The 23,671-nt window shown below is 34.2% G+C and overlaps 1 protein-coding gene and 1 long non-coding RNA gene across 5 annotated transcripts in view; both read right to left on the bottom strand.

The window, feature by feature from the left end:
• Fas3 (fasciclin 3) overlaps positions 1-23,671 on the bottom strand; it is a 290,217-nt gene that overhangs the window by 102,282 nt on the left and 164,264 nt on the right. The window lies entirely within an intron of this gene.
• The window catches only part of LOC145973050 (uncharacterized), a 144,069-nt gene that overhangs the window by 58,476 nt on the left and 61,922 nt on the right, over positions 1-23,671 (bottom strand). The window lies entirely within an intron of this gene.

Below are 23,671 nucleotides of genomic sequence, written 5' to 3'. Positions count from 1 at the left end.
AGTTTAATAACCATTCTGAGAAAGGGGACCAAGTGAAAAATAGATATATTTTTCTAATGGTTCGAAATAACTTATAAAGTACTAATTAAGGCCGCAATTAAGTATTTAACGACTGACAACTTCATTGCGATTCTGTTCTGCTAATAAATTGTCGTCCTCATTCGCTCATGATGCCATTAGCTCACGATGTTGGTTTTGCGTGAAAAGTTTATGCTTTAGTGATTTTCCGCTTCAAATGTCAAAGCCATTTGCAACGTGTAATTGGTACACATATTCATAATTAACGCGAATTCGCAATAAATAACGGATAAACCGATGCGCGCTTCACTGACATCTCGAAAATCATAATCAAATACTGCATCGTCATTAATAGCTAGTGCTTGTAATAGCAAAAAAAAAGATAATTTATAGAAATATAACAGAGAGAGTTAATGCTGTAATTAACTGTAATTAGTCAATGTTCTATTTTAGGGTATTTGTTTGCTGGATATATCAGATTATTAACAAAATCAACAATTGACGATTTTATTTACAAATATGCAGACGTCAACGTGCGATACAAGTAAATCGACAACAGGTGCAATATCTCGGTGGCACGGTAGAAATTGAGAATCGAATGGCAATCACGAATTAGAACGAGGGCCAGGAGAACGACGCTGGCACAACTCCGAGAGTTGCGATGCAAATCTTACACGAAGAGTCAGCCAACTCTGCGAAATTGAAGCAACCCTCCGGCGATTTCTCCGTCGTATCGCCTACGAGAATTGCAAATTCGCGCTTGCACAAAAACGACAGAAGAAGATGAATTCGTTGAACTCGTCTCGTCGCTGGATACTTTAGAGGTTTCAACTAAGGTCGAAATAAAATCTCGCAGAGACTAATATAATTTTCATCGGTTTCGCATGGCAAGAATATATGCAATAGCATAAAGAAGACACGATTTCGATCAAAATATAATATAATGTAATATAAGTAAGTAATAATAGAATTTATTTTTCATATAATTTCACGTAAACGACTTTAACCGAATTTTAATTCGTTCGTCATAAAGATGTTTAATTTTAAAATTGAAAAATTGTTAAACAACTTTTCTCGTTAAAGAGAAAGCACAATTTCAAGCTCGCAAATCTGCCATTAATTTGAGTTAACTCGATGGAAGCGAGACATTCTGCGAATCCGCCAGTTAGACAAAGCCATTTTCATATTATGGCGGTCAAACACAGAGAAAAACTCAATATTTGTATCTATACTTTCCGCCTCGTTATTAACGCAACACGCTTTTAGTTTTTCAACGCGATGAAAAGCCCTCTCGGGTTTCCACTTCTGCCGTCGTTTCAAGAGTCGAGCAAGCGCCGGATGTTTTCGGCTCTCGAAAGACGAGCGAGTAGAGTAGTAGTAGTGGTGGTGATGTTGGTGCACCATCATCGGAGCTGTGGATCAGAGAAACGTAGACTAGGGGGATGTAGAGAGAGAGAGAGAGAGAGAGAGAAGAAGGGCGGAAGGAGAAAGAAAGAGAGAGAGAGAGAGAGAGAGAGAGAGAGAGAGAGAGAGAGAGAGAGAGAGAGAGAGCGCCCAGATCCACTTGAACCATTTCCACTTCGGTTCTCTACTTCGTCGCTCGGCAGGCTGCCAATTGCGAAAGAACGAGAAAAATCGGGAAACAGAAGTGGAAACCGCAATAGGAAAGTCGCGCGGGAATGAGACTTAAGAGACAGATGGATAATATAGATAATTGCGACTTTGTAATCTCGGGGGTTCTATTTTTTACTCTTTTTAATTTCATCCAGAAAAATACTTAAATATATAAATCAAATCAAAAATTCTCCCTTCGGAAATGAGTTCAATTATTCGATGTTTTCATGAATATCTCAAAATCAAATGTAATTATTGTTTATATTATTATTATTATTATTATTATTTATATTTATATTATTATTATTATTATTATATTTGATATCTCTCTAATCATTTCCATTCGTTATACAATAATTATGTATATATTATTGCTTACTCTTAATGAATGGTTTCTATAATAAATTCTCTCTTTAAATTTCTTTCCATTACGTTCGACCACACATTGACTTTTTCTCCTAAAACTTTCAAGAGAGCAGCCCTACACATGTAGAGCTTACCAAGATCCCTATTATCACGTACGAACTTTTTTCATCGCGTTACAGAAAACTGTCTTGAAAATCCTTACCACTGATATCCGTATTATTTTGACTTTCGTATCGAAATAATCTCGTATTTCTCCCAGCACGACACGCGAAATTGCGTCGTACATCAAAGAGTCCGAGAGAGAGGATTCACGTACCTGGTAATCCGAGGATCAAGGCGGCTCGAACGAAATTACACGAGCCCATAAATTTCATCGTATAATGCGACGAAATAATAATGACAATGGAAACTTTCAACAATAAGGCGACCCGGGAGGACAATCGTATTGAAAACAGTGCGGGCGGCCGCGCACAATGGGTGGGTGGCCGTCTTACGTGCGACACCGGCCGAATTATTATTGGCCCCGTTAGTCGCGTATCCGCGGCCGATGGTCGGTCACTCGGTGCGGTCAATAATTCCGCCACGTTGTTGTTTAGTGCCTTATTTCGTGGTTGAACGCGCAATGTCAAAGAGGCCCCCTTCGCAAAACTTTCCGCGACGTCTTGCTTCTTAACGAGGCGTTTGTAACGTTCGCGAGAAGAAATATTGCGATTTTAATCAGCCAACGCGAATAATAATACTTGAAAGAATGGTCGAAAGTTGGCTCGTATAAATTGAGCCGAGCACCTTCGATCGTTCGTGGCGTTTATCGCGACGTTTTAATAAAACCCCGCTTGTTTTCCGATTGAATATTTCTTTAAATACTTTCAGCTTTGAAGCATTCAATGTCCTCAGCGGAATATCACTCATGATCTTACACATCTATTATCGCAGCATCTTACGAAATTGTTACAAATCTGGGATAAATCGATTGCAAAAGTAGTCTAGCAAAATTAGGAGAGAAAATTAAAAGCATGTGTCAAAGAGTATGAAAACTTTTCATTTATGTAATAGCTCTATATTTTAATATTTTAAAGCTATTACGGACAACGAGATATGCATAATTATTCAAATATTTTTGCTAAGAAAAAATTGATCAAAGAATTGACAGATAAAAGTTGATCTGAAAATTTTACATAACAAATTTTATATCGAGAAATCCATATGTTTCGATTAATGTCGTCTGATTTCATCCATGCTACTATTTATTGTTAGCATCACTTGTCTTTATGATGATAATGATTTCTCTTGCCGCGCTCTAGACATAACGATTTTCACTCGTATCCATCTAGACTCTCTCATAAAAGAACGAAGGTAATATTTCGCATCGTATAATGGTTGCTTTGGTGTGCGCACTCTGACTTCTTTCCCATGATCCAATTATTATTTACTTTCTGTTCGTTCTATTCGCTCGGCGCGCGCAAAAATGAATGAAATTCAATGGGAGTATTATTCAAGACTCGCGCACAATGAAAGAATATCAATTCTTTCGTTTGTCCACTGCAACGGGTCTTTCACCTTGTCTTGAACAATACTATGGACGAGGAGCAATTCAATGCAGATTCGGGCGAATTGCTTCCGGTGCAGTCCATTGGAATGGCGTATTTCTGCGAGAGTTCCTTCGTCAGCTAGCGGATTTATTCGAAAACCGTGGACTATCGTTGAATTTCTTTCGAGCGATTTGAAGAAAGGGAAAAAGAAAAAAAATTTTATCTCAGCATGATTTTAAATTTGCATAATAATGAAGTCGACGGTGTGTGTCTGAGAAATTTCTGATAAGAATTTTCTATAAATTTCGCAGAAAAAGATTGTTGAAAAATGTTTCGTTCAATCATACAATCAGTTAAAATATAAATTAAAATTGAAACATGTATAATTACGTAAAAATATAATGTGTGTTATTAATACATCCGCAATATTTTAAATGAGAAATTTTAATAGAGATTAATTTTTTTTTAATTTATATCCATATGCGTATAATAAGAGGTTTAATGAATTTCAATGTGGATAAGCCAATTTAAATGGAAATGATAGACGTGCATAGGCAAGTTTAATGTCCCTTTTTTCTATTTTTCTGTGCAATTTCCAATTTTCGATTAATCTTTCCACATTTCATTGCTGCAAACATTTTCCATATTCTGCCTCACTTTGCATGATTGACGTCTTGATATCTCGACTGTAGTTGCACTTGTTGCTCGTTTCAATTTGATCTTTTCCCATCTCACGTTCGTTGTATATAACGTTATACACACACAATTCAGGAACGAACATTAATGGATATTATATTTTTGTACTAACATCATAGCACTTACTTAAATATTAACATCTTTGATTATACCCAATAACTTTGATATCTTTGAAAATTTTTATTAAATTAAACTAAAAGCGCCCTGTAAAAGAAAATTAAATATTGGTTTAGTCATATAAACCAATATCTTTCTCTTCAAACTAGTCGTTTCAATAAAATTGAAGTAAGAACAAATTCCATTACACTAATATGAACGTGTAAAATGTTATCACAAGTGTATCGTGACATCCTACGCGATGTGCGTGTGCATATCGGCTCAATGTACTCTCTCCTGAAAGTTACCCCACTTGTCACTGCTTTTTACTGCCTATCTTGAATTCGACACATTCATTCCCCTATCCAGTTCGAACGGATACGTCGTTTTTCACGTGACTTTATATATTCCTGCAAGGACAGCGGAAAAAAACTATATCGGTCGTGTTCCGCCAAAGTTCTCCCCCTCCCTCCCCCGCGCCATCTCCTGTCATTCCGTATCCGTCGCCGGGACCGCGCCAAAGTTTCGCGGCAAGGGCAAGGAGAGGAACGACGAACGACGGCGACCATGAATTCCGAGAAGCGATGAGGATAGGTGTCGTGCTCTCGCATATTGGCAGACGTTTTCCAACTTTACGCCAATATGGCCAGGTGCCGCGCCAGTCATTTTGCGCTTATTTGCACCCCGTCGCGTCGCAACGTTATACGTACGTAGATAGATAGGTACACATACCGCCCCAAGACGAAATACCGCGATGGAACTCAGCCGAAGTGCAAAGAGCGGCCGCGAATTATTTCGGTCGTCGAACCCGATTTTCGCGCTCGCCTCCGGTGTGCATCAAATACATGTCGTCCGTATTCGTGATACCGTATATATTTTTCAAACTGTAGACCGCGAGCACGGAATAAATTAAATTCCTCGATATTTCTCGACCTGCAAATGTTTTAAAATTATTATGCGAAACATGTGTGCCGATCATGTGTAAATTAATTAGTTATATTTTTTCTAGAAAGAAATGATATAGTGACACAGAAAAAAATATTTAACATACAATTTTCTCAAAGAGGAAAATTGTATAAAAAGAGCCTGAAGATTAGTATTGCAGATTATTTTTCGAATTAAAATCTACTTTTTTAAGCCTACCTAGATTGAGAGATTGTATACTAACAAGATCTTTTTATCACATACAATTTTAATCATTGAATAAACATACTCTTTGTAAGCCAAGAGATTTATGTAACGTATTCTGTGTTTGTGAATTAAATCGATGTTCAGCTTGAAAATGATTTTCTTTAATATTCTAAAACTTGCATTGTCAATTTGCAAGCAAGGAAGGATTAAAAAAATAATATAATCATCCGCTTGATACTTAATATTCGAACTACATTAAAGTACTAACATTGAAATATTAACAACGTTGCTAGCGCATAAACACAAGAAGGGCATCAAAGTAAAGGAAAGCGGAATAAGCATTGATAAGGCGCGTGGCAACGATAAAAAATATGGAATCTGACGCTTGTTTACCAGGAAAATCTGTATTGATATCGTTGAAATGACAGTGGAAGGAGGGCGAGTGGTCTATAAACGACCGAGGGATGCGGAAAAGTAGACGGTGTGTTGCACGCGGCGGAAAATTGAAAGTGTAAGTCGCGGCGAACGAGTTTCATTAACAGCAAAGGGTGTCGTCGCAACGTGAGGCTTGCCAACTTTTAAATTACGTTTTGGCGGGAAAGTAGTAGCGTTAGAAACTGGCGCCGTTTGCACGATCTCTTTCTTTCCCTCTCTCGTTTCTTCATCGCGATTCCTCGTCTTTTTCCAATTCCGGTATCGTCTTCGTCTTCATCGCGTCTTTGCCTCGTTTTCCGGAATCGTAAATTTAGTCAAACGGTAAAACGGAGTCGGCGTGAGAAGAACTCATTCCAGTATCGATCTCTCGGTTTTTAAAGTTCCGAAACCGCAATTCATCATGAAACGCTCGACGACCGTCTTCGACGATGTTTAAATTTATAAGCGATGCTATTCTCTTTTTGCAGATTGATAATGTGTCCTCTTTGCTCTTTCCACATATGTGCATATATCATGTATGCCATTAGCATTTTAATTATATCTGTTACATATGTATGCTATTACATAACGAGACATATTCCTTGTCGCGTTCCAAGTATAAATTTTCTATGAAGAGATACACGAGCGACAAAACTTAATTATGGTTCTGAATTTAATGGCGATTGAGTCGGTCCCTTGCTCGTTCATCGACACAAAGGAGCAGTATCTGTTACGCTTTTAAAAGAGTTCATAAGCTAATTACGTAATGCGTTGCAAGAGTCAATTCGTGAGTGGCATGCATTGCAATAATATATGATGCACTTTTTTCATTTTTGCACGATTTTATCAAACTTAGGCATAATTATGTTAAAAGGTAAATTTAATTACACGCTTCCCATTGCGTGCACACATTCCATAAAAATTATTTGAAGTTTTATAATTTGATTCAACAAAAATGTTACTTTATAATGTACTGTAATTTTACAGTTTGTTATCTGCAAATAATAAGATAATACAAGATTATGACATAAATTTAAAGCACTGCATATTTAATATAGAAAAATACATTATATAAATTCTTGAAAAAATACATTAAAAAGTTTTTACTGCGTTATAGAATATTTTAATTATTTAATGTGCAATGTTCATAAAAACAAAATTTTTTCTTCGTTATAATAATCTCAATAAAATACAAATTAATTCATTTAAATAGAAGACAGGAAATTGCAGATAAGAACGCTCGAGTAACTTGACTATTTATCGTCACAATTCGTCACGCACTGGCTCGTGAGAAATCGAAGGTTACGCCCATCGCAGAAGAAGATCGTCCTTTTACTTACTATTATTATCGTCGTATCCATGGCAAATTTCTCACGCTATAGATAATGCGTTTGCAACTGTCAACGATCATCGTAATTTCAAGAATAAGATATCATTAAAAATAATGAGCGCGCCGATCATCACCAAAATCGGACATTCCCAAAAATTAATCTTTGTTGCCTGATAAATTGCGGAAAAATCGACAATTAGCGAAATTTACTCATTGTTTTTTTAAGATACGTACGCGGATAAGTGTTTGCAATTTCGTGAATAATTTACCGCAAATGTTATTCGCCCGAGGGCCATTGTATCCCTTTGACATTGTCGATCTTCGATGTTCTTTACACTCCGGCACCGAAATGTACATCGAACAAACGAACAAACAAACGGTTCGCTCGCGGGGTTCTCTCTCAGAAAAACGATTTTCCGCGTAGCATAACACAGTATACACGACGTTACGAACGACGGCGTACTTTGCGCGTCGCGTCTCCGTGTATATTCGTAACTTTCCTACCGAATAAGCCCGGAGAGGTACTCCCGGGACGAAACACATAACTCGCTCGTGTATGTATATACGTGAGTTTCCCCGGAGTGGTCATAAAATTGCATATTCATATTACACGACTGCCGTTTCGAGCGTAGTAATGAAATGGCGTGGGCAAGACATCCCGAATAAGGTTAAGAGTCGACAGAGTTTGGAAATTTTCGGTTTTCCATACATGAAGAGATCCCAGGCGAGGAACATACGAACAGCGCCAAAAGGTTCGTTTGGCTTTCGAAAAATTCGTCAACGATTCGCCTGCTCATTTCTCTTCGTCGCGGAAACGCGCATAGTTGCTTTATATAAATTCATATCACGCCCCGACGTCAAATTTATATTCAGTAATGAATCAAGTATAATTGTTCCATAAATAAAGTTTATTACGAGGAATAAGCATGGAATATTTTAGAGTTTATATCCTATATAAAGATTAAAAGAGAGGTAAAGGGTACGTATTCGAGTGAAACAAAAGAGATATAGCGGGTTAGAAAAGCATAACAAAGAAGAAAGTTCATTTCATTTGCATTTAAATGTAGTTGCGAAAGCATACTTTTGACGCTTTAAGTGTAGAATGGTACTGACATCGAGACATTTAAACGGTTAAAGAGCTAACATCATTACTACCGTGGACTTTGTGATTTTTTTTATGACAAAGAGGTTACCACTTTACACCGACGAAATCTTTTCTCTCTCATTTCTCGACATGTTATATACAATTTTAACATTAATGTGCACTATCGCTCCATTAAAATATAATATTGTAATTTAATAAACTTCAAAAAGCATCGAGATATTTCCAGACTTACTTAAGTGATGCGGCAGCTTCGATTCCGATTTTAAAAAATATATTTAATTTTTTCACGTTTACAAATTGCTAATAAGTATATTTAATTTATAATGCAAAGATTCCCAGCTAATTTCCTAAAACGCTTTATTTAATATGCGTTAATGAGTATCTTTTTCTTCTTAGAAAAGATCGCGCCAATAAGTTTCTACTTTTCCCCAGTGTTCCATTGAACAGACAATTCGTTCACCGTAAGATTTTACACGAGTTGCTGCATGTTTCTGTAAAGACCCAAAGAGGAAACAAACATCTCGTGAGCACCCTATGCGTTGCCGATACAATTCGCGGAAAGTAGTAGCGCATTTGTTGCAATCGAGCTCGCATAGTCCGCAGGTGTTTCATCGATAAATCTGATTCGTTCGGCACACAAAGAGAACATTTAGAAGTCGACTCGTCCTGCATTCTAACGACTCGATCTACCAAGTGGGGTCCGATGGGTTGCAATGCTGTTACGCGTTCACTCGCTCCGATACTTTCCATTAGCGACTTTCTAATGCATCGAACGACCTATCAGCATGACTAATGAAATAATACTACGTGTTATATGTATGATCGATGTGCGGATAATTTTTATATTGTAATATTTGCTTTAAAAGAGAACGTAAAATTAATTAATAATTATAATATTCAACTGAAGAAGCAATCGTCGTTTTTGTAAGACATTTTTTTAGATTATTTATTTATAAAATTTTATTTATAAAATTTTTTTAGCTATTCAATTCTAAATTATATCAGTAATATTCTTGTAAGAGAGATGATTTTCAAATTGTGAATCGTCACAATAATCTTTGGTCATCTGTATAATTGTATATGATTCTCAATTATTGCGGGGTTAAATCCTTTCTCTTCTTCGTAGTAAAGTTTCGAAGGAATCGTATATTTCCTCCGTGTAGATATTCGTTGACGTTATAAAAGATGGGCAATTCCGGAAGAGAAGGGATTCTGTCTTCGTTATTCGATACAGAATTCGATTAAGGAGGCACATTTCCATTACGAGGTTCCCGCTATCGCGGCACAAAAGCAGGTAGTCGACGCCAGATCCGACATACGTCAAAATGTTTGCCGCGACGTAACACAATGGCGGTTATTGAGCCGGCATGATTACCGAACGAGGCGAGGCCGAGTTACGTGAACGGTGTGCACGCGCGTTTCCATAACGAGAGAGTTACGGCAAGGTCCTCCTCCCGTCGCGAAACTCTCTCTTACGCGCGCAAACCACCCCCCGGTGGCAGGCTCTCACGTATCGGGCGAAACAATCGAGCAGAGAGGGAGGGATGGAGGGACGAGAATCATGCGTGACGTCGTGCGTAAACATCCATTATACGAGCCTCCGTATAGCGCAGCCGATGCCAAACGCGCAACGGCCGGAAGGAACGGGGTCCCCGTCATTATTTCTCGATGCGCTCTGTCGAATACCAACGACAATGGACGAAAAATCCGCCGACGACGATGTCGTGGGAGAAGGACGCCGAGGAAAGAAGCCAGGGGCTGTCATCGTTGTTTAATTCTTGATCCGTCAGCGAGCACGGGTTCTATCCTTTGAACCTTAATTCTTTCGATGCTTTGGGCTCTTGTTAGCAATATTTAACGTACTGGATATCGATCGTTGTATTTTATAAAATTGCGAATCCACTTATCGATTATATTATTATATTCAATAAGATGCATATACTGTCTCCTTCATGCAAATTGGACATTTCCATATATGTGATCAGACAGAATATCCGAGAGGGCTCACATCGCTATGATCTCTCGAGTTAAAGGCTGTATCTATATTATACTCGCGTTTCTGATAGGAAGCTAGCAATAGCGTACGGCTCAATAGATCTGATCGCGTGAAAGTGATCCTGAGGATTAATTCGATACTGCCACTGTCGTATTCGTACGACGTGACGAATAATCACAGGGATTGGAATTTCAGAGCAATACAAATTGCTTTTCAAATAATTGTAGCCTTATGTATAAATTATATACTATTATTATTTTACTAAATTATATTATTATACTATTTTTATTATCTAAACACTTTATCAATGTACTCTCTTTCGTATATGTAATTCTCTAATTTATTAATTTTTGAGAGAGAGAGAAAGATTCTAAGGAATATATTTAATATATAACTTCTAAATTTATAAAAATATAGATATTAATAAATTAATGAAATAAGAAAAAATTTTAAGTGCAAGTTTATTTCGGGATATAATTATAGTATTGAGATGTGCTTCCTTCAAGTAGCTAACATAATTTTAATATATTTAACCAAGTATATAATATAATATTTAAAATAGATTTAAAAGTCATCGTAAAAATTAAATGACGTATTATCGTGACACCGAAAACTAATAATATTATATTGTCATGACCTCACACACACACACACACACACACACACACATGAGTATCATAAACTTTCACGTCACATGCAAATGGGCTTTTAGAACTCCGTTTCGTGAAACATGCGCGCTAAGTGACCGTCTCGATCAATTCCCTCGTGAAGATAGCTTGGTAACCTTTAGCCCTTTTGTACTCGACGGATCTCTATAGTGAGCCAGCGATTAACCTTCAGAAAGATAGCGTGGAGCCGATCTAACCCCGCTAAGTCTCATACATCCGTGTATGCTACTACCATAGATGTGCTGCTAACAATAGGATTTAAATCCAGAAGATATTTCTAAAAAGTTTTAAGAACCTTCTTCTTTTCTTTTTTTATTACTAAGTTTTATTACTAAAAACCAAAGTTTCATTACTAACAGAAAAAGTATTTAAAATTATATTGAGTTTTATAAATAATTAAAATCATATTAAAAGTTTTATAACTTGAAATTTTTTACGATAATATGAATTTTATATTTAATTTATAAAAACATTATATATCTAATTTATTATTAGATATCCAAGAATATTTACAATTTTTAATTCAGTAAAAACATTTCAAGATACTTAATTTATAATTAATACGACAGTTTCACATAGAGCATTCGGTTTGAAATATTAACAGAATAAATCTTCATCATATGCGCGAGACGAAAAAAAAATTTTATAAACGACGCAAATAAGTTACGTTAACGGAAGGATATTTTTATATCGTAAAACTCGTTTGTTAAAATTTAATGAGAGCTAGTGATGTGCATTCACGCGCGAAAAATGCAGAAAGTTGTGATGCTGCTTTGAATAGATACTAGGTATTTCGAAAGATGCTTAAATCCAGTTTTCGTTATGCGAGGAAGCTTTCTAAGAACGTTGATAGGAACGAAATTACAACTGGAATGTATTTGTGATACATTTTTGACAAGAGAAGAAAAACGTTTGAAAGGGTCGGAAAATTGTTCAACCCTCCAGTCTAATCTGAATAACATATTGTTTCACTATTAAAAATATGAAAGCACAAAATACTTTTTAATCTATAACGAGTTTTTAACATTTTTCAGAAGAGAATAATAGCCGCGTGTGTAACTTTTACTGATTTCCTCGCTATTGTATTCATGAACGTACATCGTATCCTTCTCCATTGCACAGCAACGTGTAATCACATACGTAATGTTTCTTCGCAATTAAATGTATCTCTGAAAATGCGCGTCTCCTGTTACGCCCCAGTTGCACAGCTAAATATTTTGTCGAATGAATAAGTGATTTTCCCTCGGCCACAAAACGCTAATTTATATTCCCTTGCCGAGAGATATGCACTTTAGTGCCGTTTAATTACATTAAAGGGCACATTTGCGTCTTCCGCTAGTGAAATAGCATGGTAAATATTAACTCAATTTCCTTTGAAATTAATGTCGTTTGTCCCTATAGTTAGCACATTGCCCAGCCCCTCCAAAGAGCCTCTACTTTTCCAAATATTTAATATATTTGACGCGGCTTAATTTCTTAATTATTGCTATTGATTCTAGTTTCATTAATTAATTTTTTTTGTAATTTGAATGTGCACCAATTAAACGATAAATATTAATTAACTCAATCTCTTATAAATTTAATACCGCTCGTCCATCTAGTTGTCAAATAAATTTCACTCTACTTTTCCGATACTTAAAAAAAAGTATACTTCACCAGTTTCTTAATTACTAATATCAATCTCGGTTTAATTAATTGATCGCTTTAAAAGTTGCTGCTGCCGGAAATTTTACGTTCGCTAGGGTTAGACAAACAACTTCACGAACGTTGCTTATTCATGCAAATGCAAGGCGAACCCTTTCGCGGCCAAAGTGGCAGCTTGCCCCGACAATGCTAATGCATGCAACCAGTTGTGTTTCGCGGAATGTTTCTCTGCCCAGCCTCTCTTCGTCCCAGTGTTGTTTTGGCGGTTGCAGGTTTTCCCTCGTGCATCGTTGTGATTTAAATTGCGCGATGTATATTTCTTGTCTGGATATCAAGACTGGCAGAAGGTTCCTCAGAGCAGCATTTTCGCAGAGCGGATATATTTTCTGACGCTGCGAAATTGGCGTTTTTCGCCGCGTCTTTAGGATCGTTACGTTTCAAGAGACGGAAACATCTTCACCACCTTACCTTAGATGGAAACATGTTTACCACCTTACTGGTACCAGAGAAATACTTTCACCAATACACATATATTATTTACCCTCTCACACAAAATTTTAAATATTGACATAAATGATTCCATGAGAGATTGATCTTTTATTAACAAAAATAACAATTTATGTATATAGTTTTTAATTTTTCTGATATTAAATATTTTTCAATAAAATAAAATTTATTTCATTTCTTTTTAAAAAAACATTATTTAAACTTTATATTGTTATTTATTTATATGTGTGCAATTCACAACCGCAATTCACAAAAATACGCTTTTTTATTAATTAAAAAACTATTCACGTTTTGTTGTTTTTATTAAAAGACTAAATTAATAAAAAATCTATTATTTGAATTTAATATAGGGGATGTTTTCATAATATAATAACTACTTTATTTTTTTTTATTTATAAATTGCGTAATTGCACGTTACTCATTTCGTTAGTATTATTCCCCGATTAAAAAATTATATTAATTTGATTTGCTAATTTTAATAAATTTTACACCATATGCATCAAATCTAAGGTCGTGAATTAAAAGCATGATAAAAATTTCTATTTATAGTATATCGCTGAGCGAGATAATATGAACATCGAAACATAGTTTTACTATTAAATAATTATTTAATTACGAGATTCCAGAGTCATCCTATTTTCCTCTTAGACATTCAAGTTGACACAGTTGCCGGATTAAATTAAATCTGCAGAGTCAGATGAGAGTTAACGAAATAAGTAACAGCGCGGCGAGCCCTAGTCAAAGCTCGAAACTTTGACGTGTGACATGCAGAGGAGTTCAAGTCGCCACATAGTTGCCTATTGCCATTAAAAGCTTCTCTTGGTTTAGAGGTCCAGATTCTCGCAGGTCATCCCTTTGAGGCTTGACATATATCACGTTTCGCGATTACTTCAGACGACGATACGCGCTTTTGTTTAAGAGCAAGAATGTTATCAAGTATGAAACAATCAACCGTTTAAGTGGAGAAAATTTGCTGCTGATCTAAAACTAAAACAACGTCTAACACTCACTCGCAAGTAATTAAGATTATTTTGAAATAATCTCGATTGTAATTTATTTTTTTAAAAACTTTCTTTCCAAAAAATATGCCACTGTTTATCGATAGTATTTCACCAATGAATTTGAAAATAAATTGTCACATAAAATCAGAGATCTAAATTCATTTATGTGTAACATCATTAATATATATTGGCAGTTTTCATTTCAATTTTTATTTCATCAAAACGAAAAATGTGGCTAAAATTAGATGTGCGCGTTAATTATATGTTAACTGCAGTAAGATATAAGTATATAAAGAATAGTATCAGTAACATGCGTTTCGAACATTGTAATAAAATGTAGAATACGCTTGACGAAAATGCGAACATGGGAACTTTCGTGATTTTTCGCGTGAACTTTACGATCGACAAGAACGTCAACGTGCGCGCTGCGTTAGAGACACTGATATCCGGAAGTACTCGTAAAGGCTTTAAATAGGTATTAAGTAGACGGCGAGAGTTGCAAATGGCTGTAGATTAACGACCTCATCGAGCACTCTTAATGACCACGGTTACAGGCAATTATACCGGGCAGTAAAATCCATGCCCGGCCATGGAATGGACTTTTACGATGGACGAGTAGCACGTGTTCCTGCCTTTAGATTTATTCTTTTAGATTCCATCGTTGATGGAATGACGAGCTTTTTACGGTTCGTCAACTGGCCAAAAAAAATCATGCTCGCGAAACTGGTGACAAGCAGGCAATCGAATGTGAATCATTAATATCGGGAATTCGCGGATACCATCGAGAATGTCGTTCTCGAGAATGTCGGTCAACAGAGACGTTATATAAAAAGTGTATAATCTCTAAATAATCTCTGAGAGGTAGAGATATAAATGTCACTTAACAATTTATTGTATATATCCTGTGTCTATATATTTGACATTATTTTCTTGTATATTCTATCGTTCCATCTTAGTTTATTTTATTCCTCCCATGTGTCATCTCATTTCTAATATCCGGATGAGTTTTCGAACGTTTTTCACTTTTGTCCGTCTCTCATTTCTTATTCTGTCACATTGTTATTTGCACGCTTTCAATTCGCGCATATTTTTCCTTTTTATCTCTATCAAGCATGTTCGGGATGGATAATTCGCAATGGGTTCGCTCAAATATGCGTAATCAACACACTGCAAAAGGGAGAAACTCGCTATTACATGTGAACTTGCTGAAATTCGCGAGTTATAATAGTTTACATTAGCAAGCGCAAATATATTCCATCTAATTTCCGATTGATAATAACTCAAAATATTACGCTAAACAACTAAATTTTCGAATATTCAAAATTGACGAGAGATTAAAATTAAAATTGGCATAACAAAAATAAAATTATTTTATTCATTAATAAATTGTGGAGAATAATGTTAATTAATAATGAAATTAATAATTGATAACTGAAAAGAATGAAAAAGAGAGAAAAGAGAAGAAGAGAAATAGCAAATAGAGATGTCTCACGTAAATTTAATAATACTGTCAAAATATTTCATATCAAATAACCACATTAGAACATGTAATATAATTTTAATCTAATTATCTTTTAACAGATATCTCATCGATAAATTCAATATTCAATGTTAAATATAGTCTTCCAAGATTAATAATACGCGAGAATCGTTATTACGTATGTGATTAACAAAATCTGAGAATATTCCATCACATATCATGAATACGGGCCACAGTATTCGTACAAGGCTGTGCTTTCGTTCTGAGAGAGCTTCGATGTTTCTGTTTTCCGGCAATTTAGCGATGCGCGATAAAAGCGCACCGTTGTAACTCGAATCATCATACATATCGACGACGTCAATAATGTAGCGGATAAAGTCGTAAAATTCCGTAATATCGGGCCATATCGAAGCAGCGGCTGCACACTAAACTATTATAGATACTACACAAGAATTGAAACGCGTTAAAGCAAAAAATATTAAACTCTTTATAAAATGTATCTTGCATACACAATTTTAATCTTTAAAATATAATAAAAATAATGATGTGTACATATTAAAAAATTAGCATTAAAAATTATACACAGTATAAAATTTAAATCGTTCATTACCAAGTTTCGATATTGTGAAAATGTTATGTCCAATAATTGAGTCATAAAATTCTGTAATATCGGGCAATCTTGAAGCGAGACGTGCTGCACACTTGCATGTAAGCCGTTATATACGCATTTAGATATCATACATCGCTCACAATGTGATACAGTGCATTCTCCGTCTCTTTTTCTCTTCTGATGAAATAATCTCATAAATTCACATTAGATAGGCGGCTTGATAGCGAAAGTTGAAAAATTGCCCAGAATCCTCGAGAGATTTTTTATCCAGACACACATGTTCGATGCGAAAACATTACACATTGCGAAACCATCAAATTTTCAATCCAATATTATTCACTTCACGTACGGCCATATCGTTCTTTGTGTGACTTTGGCGTTTTACGTCATGATTTCCAATTTCCATTTTAATCACGCCAGGGCTATTAAGAAACAGAACAGTATATCCAAAAGTATCGAAAAGCGATTTATTTGAAATTGTGCTAAGCTTTTCATTCGCAGAAAAACATCTATTAACGATATTTTCTGAAATATTAATTTGCGTGTCATGCTTATTTTCCTTTGATCCTTGCATATTTATGGAAATAACATATTGCTGAAATAAACATATTCCAAATATTAAAAAAAAGAAGAAATATTTCAATCATGAATAAATGATTTTTTGTACATATTACATATAAAGTTTACATATAAAGTTAAAAATAAAAATAATTAAAACAACATATGTATAATTGTTATGTGTAATGTTCATCTTTATATAAATAAACATGAAATTAAAATTTTAACGCAATACAAAGAGCGTGTATTTTAATATAGGTACTCTTTGGAATATGATAAAAAATGAAAAGAATTCATTAATTTTACTAACTCTCATTTCCCTCCTAATTTCCGGTCTTTTACAGGGATTATGTCTCTGCAGTAAAGAGGAGATCTCACTACTCTCTGTCTCTTTTTTTTCTCTTTCACGATATTTTAGTATTAACGAGTTCTCTCTATGACATCTATATCTGAATGCAAATTACATTTAATGATGCATGTTGAAAATATTTTGAGCATATTGATGCTATTGCTGTAGCTTCGAATATTCGAAATAATTAAATTATTTCGTCCATTTATTTTCAAAAATATCATAAATTTCTGTTCGATTCAAGCACTAAATATACTATCGGGGAGAAAAACAGCAATAAAATTCATGCGAGAATACTGAAATATGACCACATAAAATATCTCTCATCAAAAAGAAAATTTTTCTTCTGCATTTTTTCATGCAAAATATCATCATAAAATTATGTTAAAAGTACAAATGCATTCCACCGAAGAGTAACATATCGAAAAGTACAAAAAAAAAGTTACACCGTTATTTTACCTATAAGTTTGTAATTGCAATAATTTATCGAGTAATTTGCTATTATACAAAAATATATTATTGCCGGAAATATGTGAGATACTCCGGAAAAAAGCTAAATTCTGAGTATTGCGCCTCATTTGATATTTGATGTCAAAATCTATTTAGCGATTAATCGATTGTAGTCAGTTTTGTGTATAATATACTTAAGCGCGAGAATATAACTCTTGTAAAAAGTTAACGATTTACTACGAAATCAAATTTTCCAATAATGAAGTTTCTCATCTACACTTTTTTTATTTACGGCACTCTTTCCATCTCCTCGACAGGTCTCCGCTTTTACATCGTACAACTTTCCTGTTTCCTACAATCATATTTGCTTCCGCCGTGGATTCCCAATAAATGACATCGTCGATAAGCAAAAGGTGTATCGCCGGAGGAGAGTAAAAACAGAAAACGTTAAGATACCTCATAATGCAATTGCAAAGGCGAAGACGTCGAAAATAGAAAAACAGAAATATAATTTTTAAAATACTTACTTAAAATATTTTAATTACTCTAATTTTATATCAATAAAACGTCGCAAATAACATAATTAAATATAAATATTTATATCTCCATCGCCTAAAAATCTTTGATTATATTTCTTTATATATCTGATACGACAAATCAAATTTAAATTGTAAATTATTGTACTGAAAAGGATTAAATGGAATTTAAAAAATAAAGCACGAAATAGTGTACGTAAGAGAATAGTTGGGCTTTGAGAAATAATGGATTTTTCAACATTAAAATTCGTAACCTTAAATTAATTGAAAGATCTTGCCCGGAGGTAGAGAAGGATTAAGTTGATGAGCTAGTCCGAGAAAATTTTTCATAAATGCAAGACGATGTTCGAATCTTCGTTGACGCCTCATTAAATTCCATTCTTTTTATTTTTTCTTAAAGCTTCATAACCACCCGCGATCAAATCACGATCAAATCAGCATATAAAAGGGAGGCAGAAATCGCGGAAGATCGTGCCCGTCCCTTTTAGAAATAATCCTCATGAATATAAATTGTTACATCCTCGAACGGCCAGGGGGGGAAAATGACGCGATGAGCAGGAAAAAACGTGGAAGAAGAAGAAAATAAAAGAAAAGGAACTTTATCCGATACAAAAGTTCAAAGTTCTGTCCACTTGCTCGCTTGAGCATAATTCTTAGCGTTTTGAAACATTTTTGCTCGTTTTCCATGCTTAAATTACGAGTTAACTTGCAATTTTGAGCCTCGTTGAATCTCTCTAGCATCTTACGATACTTAATACAAAATTTAAAATAACAGTTAAAACCAAAATGTTCAGGCATTTTTTCCTGAAATATTAATAATAATAATTGATTGCATATATTTTATATTAATATTTAGCTTGACTTAGATCTGAATTGGCAATCATGAGAGTGTAGTATTTCTAATTTAAGTTTCCTTCTAATACTTATTCCCTTTAAATTAATTAATTTATTCCCTTTTAATTATTATTGCCTTCTTATTCAGTTCAATGACAAAGGTATAATCGTAACGATTAAATGAAATAGTAACGTTCGTATGAAAGGCTTAGGTTGCTAGGAGAAAATATATGGTTACCTTTGATGTGAAGTTAGTCTAGTCGAGTGGCACTTATATCCTTATTAATTCACGGAGACACGTGTTGTACCGAAAGGTAAGGTTGCGACCCCTAAGAGTCACTGTCGAGTTTGATCCGCTTTTATGAAATTCTTATTATAATATAAATTTTTTGGAGCTTTTCTACTCACATTTAAAAATACTCATATAATTATCGAAAAAATAATTCGAATAGCAAATTGTATCTTTTAACATTAGAAGCCATTTTTACGCATCGCATAAAAAATATCTTGCAAGAACGGAATTTTTTTAGCTTTTTTTATAGACATTACAATTCAAATTGAGGAGAAAATATTTTATAAAAATTTCAAATTTTTTGAAATATTTACTAAATTTTACAACGATCTAAATCCTATAGGACGATTCAATAAAAGTAAATAGATCCATCGGAGGATTAACACGACGTGAGGCAATCAATAGAACGAATATGCGAGTGCTCTTCAAAAAGCATCTACGTAGCAGCTACCGGAATAAAAAAGAGAAGGAGTCGGTTCAATCGACACGGACGTTTCGTGCAATGAGAATAGAGACGGCTAGTCAGATAAGATGACCTCGTATGTAAATACGAGCGTCTCCTTCCTAGCTCGCGCATGAAGCGACAACGATCTGTCCCGCGAGAGTCGTTCGAACGGCACCGAGTTCGCGGATCAACCCGGGGATCATCGGCGCCGGGGACCAGTTTGGCAAAATCCCTAGATACGGATCGCGGAACCATCGTCGCCATCGCACCACGGATAGCTCGACCGGCGAAAAATCGAGAGATAACGTCCACGGAATGTGGATTAGAGTCTGCGACCGGGGCCTCGAATAGAACGATTTCGAAATTGTGTGATTCGCGATACACCACGATGCAAGCATATCTCCATCTCCATTTTCTTCGATCCAGATTACCCGCAAGCTCGGTCGTAAAATTTTAATGAGACGATGGCGGTAGTGGCCATCTCTATTTGTTGGCTTTATTATAAAAGTGATACAGTTTTAGAGATCGAAAAACACGTGTTTTTGGATGCATATCATTCATTTCATTTATTTACAGAATGATGTTGATTGATATTTCTTTGTGCAATTATTCATACAATAATTGCATCTACCTAATGTATTCATAAATATTCCTAAAATAATTTGTTTCTTCTCACCATAATTCAATATCGTTAAAATTCGCTTTAAATCTCGTCGCAAAATAATTTCATTAATTTCACTATTATATCAATCAAGTAAAAGCTATTCTACTTTCCTTTATATCACGAACATTCTGGAGGATTATTGATTTTCTTCCACTTACATAATTTATTATAACACGTCTGTTTATAAAATATAAGCTTTACGAAATATATATTTCACAAATCTTTTACATGAATTGATCATTAATTCAATCCATTACTACATTGCATTATTCCATTTAATAATTGTATCATCGCATGATTGGCTTTATCGAGCAAATTGCAGCGCGATATTCTCAACACAAATTGTTGCGATCCATCATGTTACGAAATTTATCGCTTGTCGTCATTTCACGAAATTTTTCATGAGCATTTTCATTTACGCTCATGCAAAATAATTACGTCCCACGTTATGCTGTCACGCGGTAAAATTCGCGAATCTTTCATTCCTCACTCGTTCCTTCTGTGGAAAGCTTTAGGCAATTTAAATTTTTTGCCATTAACTTTCCCCTCAATATTTAACGCACTTTTCCCGGGCGCGTCGCAGATGCGTAATGGATTCGTAATGCATTCTCGCAATCAGATTCAAAAGATAATAAATTTATTTAATGATACATGAACGAAAATATGTGTACAAATCGTAAAAAGAACTATTTGGGGATATATAATAAAATAAATATTTTCAGCGGATCAATATTGTATGTATTATCGCCAAAAATTACTTTCTAATTTCTCGTCTCTCTAAATCTGAAAATCATCTTTAACACTTTCGAAAATTACAATCCTTGTTTCGGCATTCATTCAATTTATAAAATTTTTATTTTCATTTTCTATTTTCTCTTACGTATTATTTCTTGGTTTTCCTTGACTAATTTTCAGAGTTATTATTCGCAAACTTCTATATAACCGCTATTATAATCTAAAGAAGTTTAAATTTAATTTTTAATTTAAGAAATAATACCGTTAATTCGATATAAAAAAAGAGAAAAATTTTTGTATTAATAATTAAACAAATTTTACAATGCAAAAGAATAATGTATTAAAAGTGTAGATATTCTAGTTAAAAAATTATTAAATCTTTCTCATCTTTTAGCGCGTCGAGACTCTTTCTATTTAACACTAAATTTTTGAGTATCAATTAAATAAAGAGATAATATAAGTAAATAAGTGTTTTTTACATATAAATAAACAATTATTTTTTTACAAACGTGATTATTTTCATCATATATCAAATATTTCGAAAGATAAAATTATTTTATTTGATTCAATTTAATATTTTTTTAAAGTAAACGAAAGTAAACGTATTCTCTTAGTCGGTTTAGTGAAAATTATCTTTGATACGATTACATCATAGTATTAAAATATTTATTACCAATGTGTTTTAAATAATTATAAAAAATATCGAAGAACAATTTTTTAAATTTAATTTCCATACCTTCCGAATATTTTCTATGTACATAATTATCACAATGAGTGTGTTCCCAATTGATCCACGAATTTTATAAATTTCCACATACAAATAATACACACTCGGTAACATATAAAAACTGTTAATGGAAAATTATTGTTTAAGCGGATATCTCTTTTTGCATTGAATGCATGAAAATGCGAGATGAAAGAGATCATTTTTTCGCGTTTCTCGAATGTAATGGAATTTTAAAAAAGCAATCATTATCACGAGCAAATGTCGCAATTAAATGGAATTGCGCGGAAAATTACAATAAGCTAATTATCGCGTTGTAATGAGTGTAGCGATAATATAACATTTGGTTTTTTTTCGCTTTTGTATATGTGTGTATGTGTTACAGATATACTACGACATTTAACCGAATTATTATCGTTTATTTCGACGTCAAATAGTGTCGCTAGGGGTCGGATCTGGGTTAATTTAAAGTATTATCAGACGCACCGGAAGTGAAGTGGAGAATGAGAGCAGAGAACAGACAAAGGGGAGTGCCAGATACAGCCAACGATGTTTTGAAACGTGATGAATTGCACACTCTTATCTTTTTATTTTTTAATTTCTCGCGAAATTATTCCTGTAGCACCATAGCATGGCACAATAGATTAAAACGGATATAATTATAAATAGTTGTACTAATTATTTAATTCAAAAATTGGAGATCATATCATATTTTAGATTAACATTAATAAAAAAATTTAATCAACTATTTTAAGTACGTATCCTTCGTATTTTATATCTATATTTTATATTTATTATATCGCATGTATTTTTGTTTGAATTTAGCATTTCTTATTCTAAAATAATTTTTCCTGTTTCCTACCACGAAATAACAAAACGTAGAAATTAAACAAAAATTGATGAAGAGTGCACAATAATCGACAATAAAATTCCGCGAGGAAAATGCATTAATTAAAAGATTAATTAACATATTTCCCACGCGAGTTATGCATCTGAAACGCGCGTTGGAATCTGATAAACAAGTTCAGAAAGATATCGCAGGCGGTGCTCGAAGCGGCGTGCGGTTCATGACGGCATTTTGACAACAGCCGCTTTCGCATCATAGTCACACAGCCGTTACATGCCAATGCGTGCACGCATCCGTTACGCGGGTGGCACGCGGCACGACTAGTACCTGCGGGCCATGTACGTACATATACCTGCGGGCCATACGTGAATAACGTGTTTCCTGCGATCGGAATGAGAGTAACCTAGCGTGATCAAGAGATAATTCGCGCGACCGGGTGCAAGTACATTCACACCTGCCGGCTATAAATGACGCGTCTCATTGGGAATTAAATTATGCTCGTCGGTGACGATGACTCGCCGTAATTCTCATAAAGCTGCATGCATTTATATAATTAGTCGCTGAAATTAAATTTTTTTAATTCATTTCACAAAAGCATTATGCATAAGCGTAAAATATTCCTTTGAATGGAAAAATCTTTAATGAGAAAATATCCATATTTTCAATAAATAAGGTTTCAATGAATTAGTTTTTTTATATATTTAATAAGTTTTTTAATTATTGAAAGAAAGAAAGAGAGAGCATATTAAAGTTATTAAGAGTGAAGTCACACAAAATTATAAATTTAAATTACTAAGTTTGTAATTATAGAGTAAAAATCTATTTGTGAACTAATTATATATATTTATAGAATAATAACATATACAAAATATTTATTCACAAGAATCTGAAAAAAATTTTTAAATGAATGAATCTGCGATTATGTTTGTAACTTGTTTGTACTTATTCAAAATTTACATAAAAATTTATTCATTTACAATCATTACATTTTTTATGTAAAAAAAAAGTAATTTAGTGCATCAATACTATAAA

This window comes from Camponotus vicinus, unplaced genomic scaffold (assembly GCF_025532165.1).
Source record: "Camponotus vicinus isolate PSW18456_S1 unplaced genomic scaffold, iyCamVici1.0 SCAF_6, whole genome shotgun sequence".
Taxonomy (NCBI): Eukaryota; Metazoa; Arthropoda; class Insecta; order Hymenoptera; family Formicidae; genus Camponotus; species Camponotus vicinus.
Note: the sequence above shows the minus strand (reverse complement) of the source record. Positions and strands in the feature narration are given on the sequence as shown.